Source organism: Lutra lutra, chromosome 16 (genome assembly GCF_902655055.1).
Source record: "Lutra lutra chromosome 16, mLutLut1.2, whole genome shotgun sequence".
Classification (NCBI taxonomy): Eukaryota; Metazoa; Chordata; class Mammalia; order Carnivora; family Mustelidae; genus Lutra; species Lutra lutra.
This window is the reverse complement of record NC_062293.1, coordinates 37,053,853-37,063,161: the sequence shown is the minus strand read 5'-3', so window position 1 is coordinate 37,063,161 and position 9,309 is coordinate 37,053,853.

The window sequence follows — 9,309 nt, the reverse complement described above, 5'->3', positions numbered from 1 at the left end:
AAAGAGTCTTAGCCAATGAATTTCATGGATAATCACCCTATTATAGGCTGTGGTATTGTAGAGACACATATCTGCCTAATGCCATCAAACATCTGAACTTTAGAATTAACCCTGCTAATTCTGATTCCTTAAGAAAGAATCAGTATAGGAGTTAAACTAGTATTTCTCAAGCTTTCTATCATTACTGTCAGCCCTAAGGAGCCTTTTAAACAATCTTTTTCTGAATTGCTTCCCCCCATGAAGTTTTTTTTTTTTTTTAAGATTTTTATTTATTTATTTGACAGACAGGGATCACAAGTAGGCAGAGAGGCAGGCAGAGAGAGAGGGAGAAGCAGAGAGCCCGATGTGGGGCTCAATCCCAGGACCCTGGGATCATGACCTGAGCCAAAGGCAGAGGCTTTAACCCACGGAGCCACCCAGGCGCCCCCCATTAAGTTTTAATACTACAGATATGCCAGATAGGTATCTCTTTATATACTATATGTTTACCTGTACTTTATATATAAAGAGAGTAAGATTTTTTTTTTGCCCCTCAATAATTAGGTTTGTTTTTTTTCTTCCATGGAGTGTGCAAACAATTGTGCATGAATAATGCAGCTTCCCATACAGGCTTACTTCAGGTTCAGGATATGCTAGTTACACATAGAATAGTATTTTTGTACTTATGACAATTTTATTACTAGTTGTAATTAATAAATCGTTAAATTTCTATATAAGCTTGGTTAGTATGAATCTGCTCCTAAATAATGGGACCATTCTCTCTGTGGGGAAAATTTGGGTTTCTAAGCCTATAAAATAGCCTGAAAGGCCTTCTGACAGATAGCCTGCTAGTCTTCTACAAGTCAAACTATAGAACATATCTTTTTTTTAAAGATTTTATTTATTTATTTGACAGACAAAGATCATAAGTAGGCAGAGAAGCAGACAGAGAGAGAGGAGGAAGCAGGCTCCCTGCTGAGCAGAGAGCCCGATGTGGGGCTCGATCCCAGGACCCTGAGATCATGACCTGAGTCGAAGGCAGAGGCTTTAACCCATTGAGCCACCCAGGCGTCCCTAGAACATATCTTTTTATTTGAAACTTCTAGAACATTCTTTTTAAAGATTTTATTTATTTGTCATAGAGAGAGAGAGCACAAGCACAGGGAGCAGCAGGCAGAGGGAAGAACAGGCTCCCCACGGAGCAAAGAGCCCCATGTGGGATCAATTCCAGGATCCCTGAACTGAAGGCACATGCTTAACCAACTGAGCCACTGAGGTGTCCTACTTCTAGGACATTCGTATATGTTCATTCCTTTACCTTATAAATATTATTTAGCCTTACTCTAGGACAAGGACTATGCCAGGTACTAGAGATTCAAGAACTAATAAAATAGTCTCTGCTCTCAAAGAGATGCTCACTGTCCAGGGGCGCCTGGATGGCTCAGTTGGTTAAGCATCTGACTTCAGCTCAGGTCCTGGGATCAAACCCCACATGGAGCCCACAGCAGGCTCTGCACTCAGTAGGGAGTCTGCTGGTCCCTCTGCTCCTCCCCCTGCTCATGTGCTCACATTCTCTCTCTCTATCTGAAATAAACAAAATATTTTTTTAAAAAAGGATGCTAAGGGGCGCCTGGGTGGCTCAGTGGGTTGGGCCTCTGCCTTCAGCTCAGGTCATGGTCTCAGGGTTCTGTAATCAAGCCCCACATCAGGCTCTCTGCTTGGTGGGGAGCCTGCTTATCCCTTTCTCTCTGCCTACTTGTGATCTCTTTCTGTGTCAAATAAATAAGTAAAATCTTAAAAAAAAAAAAAAAGGATGCTCACTGTTCAGTTGGGAAGACAGATATGCATGAAAATAATTATAATACAAGCTAATATGTGTTGTAACAGAGATGTTTTGAATACACTAAGGGCTCCAAGAAGAGATTAGTCAATTGTAGGGAGAATTAAGGTATAAGTCTCTGGGAAGTGATGAGTTAAGTCTTGGAAAAGAGTGGGAAGGAAATTCCAAGCAGAAGGAACAAATTATTCAAAGAACAGAAGCATGAAGGAGGGTGGCCATCTCTATATGATTGGAGTACAGAGCGCAAGAAAGAAGGGCCACTGTACATGACACCGTACGGGTAGACAGAGCCCAGACCATAGTGGGTTTGACCCTTTACTCTAAGGCCATGGAGAGCCAGTGAGGCATTTTGAGCTGGGGAGCAGTGTTATCACTCATCTGAGTTTTAGACCTTAATCTCTCTGGCAGTGATGTGAACTGAAAATAGCAAAATGTGAAAGGCCAGGAGGTTCAGCAGTAAGTAAGAAGGTGATGAGAGCTTGAATTAGCATAATTAGAATAAGGATGAGGAAGAAGAAATAGATTTAAGGTGTTTAAAAAGCAATTAATTAGGGCCACTGGGTGCCTCAGTTGGGTAAGCATCTGCCTTCGGCTCAGGTCATAATCCTGGGGTCCCAGGTTCGAGTCCTGCCTTGGGCTCCCTGATCAGCAGGGAGTCTGCTTCTCCCTCTGATCCTCCCCCATCTCATGCTCTCTCTCTCTTTCTCAAATAAATAAAATCTTCATTTTATGTATTAATAATATTTATATTATTAATACAATCATTAATTATTAATTTATTAATAATACCATCTATTAATATCAATAATATCAATAAACAAATTTTACTTGATAATATTTCTATATTACTAATTATTAATTTATTAATAATATTTAATAATATTAATAAATAACAAAATTTATTAGCAATTAATTAGGGGAAGAAAAGTGATACATAAGGGGTAAAATTTAAAATGATTTTCCAACGTCCAGCATAGTTGACTAGATGGACTATTCACCAAGAGAGGGACCTTCAGGCAAAGAGCAGACCTGAAGGGGAAGGGGCAGGTTTTGTTCTGGATATGTTGAGTTTGAGGTGTCTGTAGGATGTACAGGTGAGAGGTCTAGGTCAGATATACAGATTAGGGGGTTAGCACAAACTGGTGGAAATTTTGAAGCCACAGTCTGGCTCAGTCAGAAGAGCATGTGATTCTTGATCTTAGGGTCATTAGTTGGAGCCTCACGTGGCGTGTAGAGTTTATTTAAAAAGTATTCTTTTGGGGTGTGTGGGTGGCTCAGTTGGTTAAGCTTCTGACTCTTGGTTTCTGGTCATGTAATGAGTTATGGGATCCAGGTCATGGGATCAACCCCCATGTGGGACTCCACTCCAAGCGCAGAGTCTGCTTGTCCCTCTCCTTCCCCTTCTGCTTCTCCTCTCTCTCTCTCTAAAATAAGTAAAATCTTTAAAAAAATTTTTTTTAATCTTAAAAATATTATAAGCTATGAAGTATGTGTAGGGACAGCCAAACAAAGGTATGATTTTTTTCCTGTGGTGACCTCTGAGATTGTATCTTCATCATTAACATTTTGTTGCCCCTGGCTTGCTAGTGCCCTGAGTACATGTTTATTCACCTACTCAGTGACCTAGCAATATAGCACTGAAAGTACATCAAAGAAGATGAATTAGTCAGCAGTGCCAAATACTACAGAGAAGTCAAAGATAAAGGTTAAAAAAATGCTCATTGGAGAAAAGAAAAAGTACAAATTATACAAGCATGTAACAGAATAGAATGTATAGAAGAAAACCAAAATAAATACAGGAACTTAGTGTATAATAAAGGTGTGCTATTCAATAAATGGTGTAGACAATTGAATAACCACGTGGGAAAAAAATAAGTGTCAATTTTTACCTCACACCAGGATAAACTCCAAATGGATTAATTATTTAAATAAAAATATAAAAATTGAAAACAGAAAATACGAGAAAACTCGTTTAGCATCTTGGCACGGGAAGGAAAATCTAATTATGATTCAGAGTACAGAAGGCATAAAAGCAGAGGTTAATAATTTGACTACACAAAGCTCACAATTTCTGCCAAACAAAATAACACCTTAAGCAAGGTCAAAAAATAAGTGACAAAATAGAAAAATGTTTGCAACTTGTATCACAAAAGGCTAATCCTCCTAATAAAATAAGTAGATAAGGAAGAGGTCAACCAGTCAAGAGAAATATCAATGAAAGATGTAAATTGGCAGGGCTTATATGTGGTGGTTAAGAGTATAGAGATTTTGCAGTCATCTACCTGCACTGGGATCCTAGCTCTGTCACTTACTAGCTCTGGGACCTTGGGCAAGTGGCTTATCCCTCACTTTTCTCCTCCATAAAATGCAGATAATAATTGTAGTTCCTTCAGAGGGCTAAGTGAGATGGGGGCCAGGATGGTGACTCATAGTAGAAGAAGGACACAGAGAAAATAGATTATAAATTTCTAGGATTGGGGCACCTGGGTGGCTCAGTCTGTTAGTCTACCTTTGGCTCAGGTCATGATCTCAGGCTCCTGGGATCCAGCCCTGTGGCCAGCTCCCTGATCAGTGGGTAGTCTGCTTCTCCCTCTCCCTCAGCCCCTCCCCCTGCTCATGTTCTCTTTCTCCCCCCACCCCCAAAATAGATAAAATCTTTTTTAAAAAATGAAAAATAAATTTCTAGGATTTGGGAACCTTGAAGGAAAGAGTCCGGGAAGAGAACCAGCTCAGCCCCCATCTGTATCAACTTTCGTGAAGGGCAGTTACTTAGGAAATCCCTGCTCATGTCAGACGCAGCTCCGGGTCTAGGGACACGATGTAAGTAAAACAGGTATGGTGCCTACTCTCAATGTAGCTCACCTCTATGAGAGAGGCCTCCATCAAATGCCACAGGAGAACAATTACAAACAGATGAATTCCATGGATGAAATTTACACTATTAACCTAGTGGAGTTTAGGAGGTCAGGGAGGACTCTGTGAGCCAATATCTGAAATATGAGTAGGAATTAAATAGGCAAAGAGTAGTAAAGGAAGGGGAAGGTGGGGTGTGGGAATGGAAATGGTGTTGGAGCCACAGAGAACAACATAGGCTCTGAGACAAGAAAGAAGGGAGCTCGCCCACTGTGGCCGAAGCTAGAGTAAGGGAACAGTGAGGGGAGATGAGACTGGAGAAGGAGGTAGGCTAGACTATTCAGGGCTATAGCAATCTTGTTAAGGATTTGGGGCTTTATTCTGATAGGAGTGGGAAGCCACTGAGTGTTTTTTAACAGAGGAGTAACACGATCCAATTTGCATTGTTGAAAAGCTCATTCCGGCTACAGTGTGGAGAACTGCGTATAGATTAAAGAAAGGCAAGAGAGAAACTATGGGGAGATAGAGGCCCTCGTGGTAGTTTAGGCCAGCGACATGCTCCTTAACCTATTTGTTTTCCTAAGGTTACTTTAGCAGAAGACAAAGCTTTTGTTCTTACATAACAGACGTGCTTGAAATGTTAGCTATTACTACTATCTGCAGTTAGAGGACAAAGGTTGAAACTTAAACCAGCAGGAAGAATGAGCAGGTGGAGGGGAAAGGATTTCATTGAGAGGGTATGGGAATCAGATTATTTCCTATCTGAATAGGAAGGAGGGAGCTGAAGGGTAAACAGTGGCATCACAACAGAGAGAAAAAGAGGCCACGGTTCCCTAAAGAGGTGTTGCTCTGGTACATGGACTGTCTGTTCTGCCAAAGTTCATCTTCCCTGTGCTTAGACAAGTGAAAATGTTGGGCAAATGTACTTTATGGCTTACCCTTGAGAGCTCTGTGTTTCTTTTTTTTCTTTTTTTTTTTTTTTAAAGATTCCATTCATTCATTTGACAGACAGAGATCACAAGTAGGAAGGGAGGCAGGTGGAGAGAGAGGAGGAAGCAGGCCCCCCGCTGAGCGGAGAGCCCGATGTGGGGCTCGATGTGGGGCTCGATCCCAGGACCCTGAGACCATGACCTGAGCCGAAGGCAGAGGCTTAACCCACTGAGCCACCCAGGCGCCCCGAGAGCTCTGTGTTTCTTAATGGAAAACAGGCCCAGGAGGTTAGCTATCCGTGCATGTTGCAATTCTCTTCAACACTATGGAGGGGCACCTGGGTGGCACAGTCGTTAAGCATTGGCCTTCAGCTCAGGTCATGATCCCGGGGTCCTGGGATCCTGGATCCTGGGATCGAGCCCCGCATCGGGCTTCGTGCTTGGCGGGGAGCCTGCTTCTCCATCTCCTACTCCCCCTGCTTGTGTTCCCTCTCTCACTATGCCTCTCTCTCTCTCTCTGTCAAATAAATAAATAAATAAAATGTTTACCAAACCAAACCAAACCAAACAGTGGAGTCATCACAAATGTCTAGGGGAAAAAAAATCTAAATCATCTTTTTTTTTTTAAGACTTTATTTATTTATCTGACAAGATCACGACCTGAGCCGAAGGCAGAGGCTTAACTCTCTGAGCCCCCCAGGCGCCCCTAATTTTTTTTTTAAAGTAGGCTCCATGCCCAGCATGGACCCCAGTGCAAGGCTTGAAGTCTTAATCCTGAGATCAAGACCTGAGTTGAGATCAGGAGTCAGATGCCTAACTGACTGAACCACCCAGGCACTACCCTCCGTCCCCCGCCCAGGAAGATTCATCGTAAAAGAAATAAACTGCTATCTGGTATTATAATGTGTATAGTTTATAAGTCTTCAAATTCATTGTCTCTTCTGTTGAATGTTTGGTTTTTCTAGAGGGCAATAAGTACTTTGTAATATAGGCTGCACTGTTTATTCTTCTTTTCTAGTACATTAGGGAGCAGAATAAATCCTTGGAGAGTCTTCGGGACATCATCTTATTCTGTAGAGACCATGACACTATACTTCTGAACATATCCTTCTGCATCCTGTTTTAAATTTTAGAAAATAGACTTAAAATAGGACAGAATTTTGCTGTTATGTATGTATTTCCCCCCTTTGGGCCAATAATACATATGGACTTCACATTTGTTTACATTTGCTTATTTTCGCCCACTTTTTTTAGAGGATGAAGTTAGCGACTTTGGCCACGGGGTGGCGCAAATTCACAAGCATCTGGTAAAAGTTTGTATATTCCAATCCAAGGTGTGCCCATTGCTACACTCTACCACATGAAAGAAAATTAGTTAGAAAAAAGGCTTTGGGGACCTGAAATCTAACCATAGACACAGATCCAAGTTCTCTAGGAATTCAGATTAAAGGAAATTTCTGGTATTGATGACTGGTACACCAGGACACTGAATAAGGAAAAGGAAAAAGGAAAGTGTTAGAATAACAGGAAGAGAAAGATGAAGGGATAAAGAAATATGGGAAAGAGAAAAAAAAAAAGTCCAGAGAGATAAATTCAAGTGTTACCAACAGTTCCAGGAAGGCCTCTCATTGGTTTGCATTTACCTGGTGACCAATAGCAGCTTTGATTTAAAGTAAAGCTTACCTCATTTTCTTCTAGGAAGTCAGTTATGCTCCTCTCAGCTATCCATTTAGTGGAGTGACATTATCAGCATATGTTCTGAGTGTCTGCTGTGCACATGGTGCTTTGTCAGGTTCAAAGTAATATAGACATATACAATTTAACACAGCAATTACAGGCTTCAGGACTAAGGCAGTATACAGGAAAAGGTAAATGCCAAATTGGGGCAGGATGTGTGAACTCCAGAAATAAAATCCCTTCTGAGAGTGGAGGATCTGAGTGTGAGGCAAGGAGGAGCCATAAGACTGTCAACCTGTCCAAAGCAAAGAAAAAAGAAGGGTTCCTGGCTCCTAGTCATAAGTACATATAGCAACTCTTCCTTGGAAAATGTCTATTTCTGGGCATAAACATAGGGAAAGTGCTTTGGGTCAGAATCCGCTGAACACTGCTCAAAGAGGCTCTAAAATAAGAAGGATGGGGTAGATGATGATTAGGAGAGAACCATCCTTAAGTCCTCTCTCTGATTAGTAACCCAGAAAAGGAGGGATGCTAATGTCCTCCTCAGGCCTTCAGAGGTCCAGACTGTCCTCGGTTGCTTTGATTTTTGAGGTCACAGGTATATAAATGAATCACAGGTTAAAAATAAAGAAATGGCGGGGTGCCTGGGTGGCTCAGTGGGTTAAGCCTCTGCCTTCCGCTCAGGTCATGATCTCAGGGTCCTGGGATCGAGCCCCACATCTCTGCTCAGTAGGGAGCCTGCTTCCTCACCCCCCACCTGCCTCTCTGCCTACTTGTGATCTCTCTCTCTGTGTCAGATAAATGAATAACATCTTAAAAAAAAAAAAAAGCAATGCTCTTAAAAAAATAAAGTAATGGCAAAACAATATAAAACTGTTTTGTATTTTAAGTCTTTATATTGAAGAAAATTATGCTTTTAACACACAATCACAATAATTAAAGTGGTTCAGCAATACCTTTAAGAGTTTAAATTAGAGGGTTCCTGTGAATGTGCCTTTTCTGTCCTAAGCAATTACCCACCTTAATCTTTGGGCCTATCAGAAAGTTTTAGGGTAACTTAAGCCTTTCAAAAAGATAGAATGACTTCCAAGTTTCTCAACGCTAAGACTTGAAAAAAAGCACAACTTGATATTTGTGCCAACTGGGGGCACTTGGATGGCTCAGTGAGTAGAGCATGTGACTCTTAATCTCAGGGTCATGAGTTCAAGCCCCATGTTGTGTATAGAGATTTCTTAAAAAAATAAAGAAAGAAAAATTTAAGGGTGCCTAGCTGGCTCAGTCAGTAGAGCATGCGACTTGATCTTGGGGTTGTGAGTTTCAACCCCATGCTGGGCATAGAGATTGCTTAAAGTTTTTTAAAAAATCTTAAAAAAAATAACTTACTTATGCCAACTGCTGGAAACACAGCAGTAATGCATTAAACAAAAAAGGACAGGTTTAAAATGGTATGGAGAATATGATGTGATTTGTGAAACGTGTCTTTACAATGTCTATAAAGAGACACATCGAAGTATTAACAGTGGTTATCTTTGGAAGGTGGGATTAGGTATGACTTCTTGTTTTTTCGTTTATTCTTTTTTAATTTTTTTTTAATTTTTTTTAAAAGATTTTATTTATTTATTTGACAGAGAGAAATCACAAGTAGGCAGAGAGGCAGGCAGAGAGAGAGGAGGAAGCAGGCTCCCTGCCGAGCAGAAAGCCCGATGCTGGGCTTGAACCCAGGACCTGGGATCATGACCTGAGCCTAAGGCAGTGGCTTAACCCACTGAGCCACCCAGGCGCCCCTTTTCGTTTATTCTTTACACCTTCCAGCATTTCCTAAAACTTGTTGTAATGAGAATGTCCTTTAATGATCAAAAAAACAAAGTGTGGTAACTTAATGAGAATAAATTTGCAATAAAAATCTTGCTGGCTTGCCACTTCCCAGAGGAATAATTGGCACTCCTTAGAAATTGTTTTATCAAGTTGAATCTGTAGCTGAGTCTATGGTGGTGACAGGGAGAACTGTGTCTTGCAGGAAAGGGATCTGCA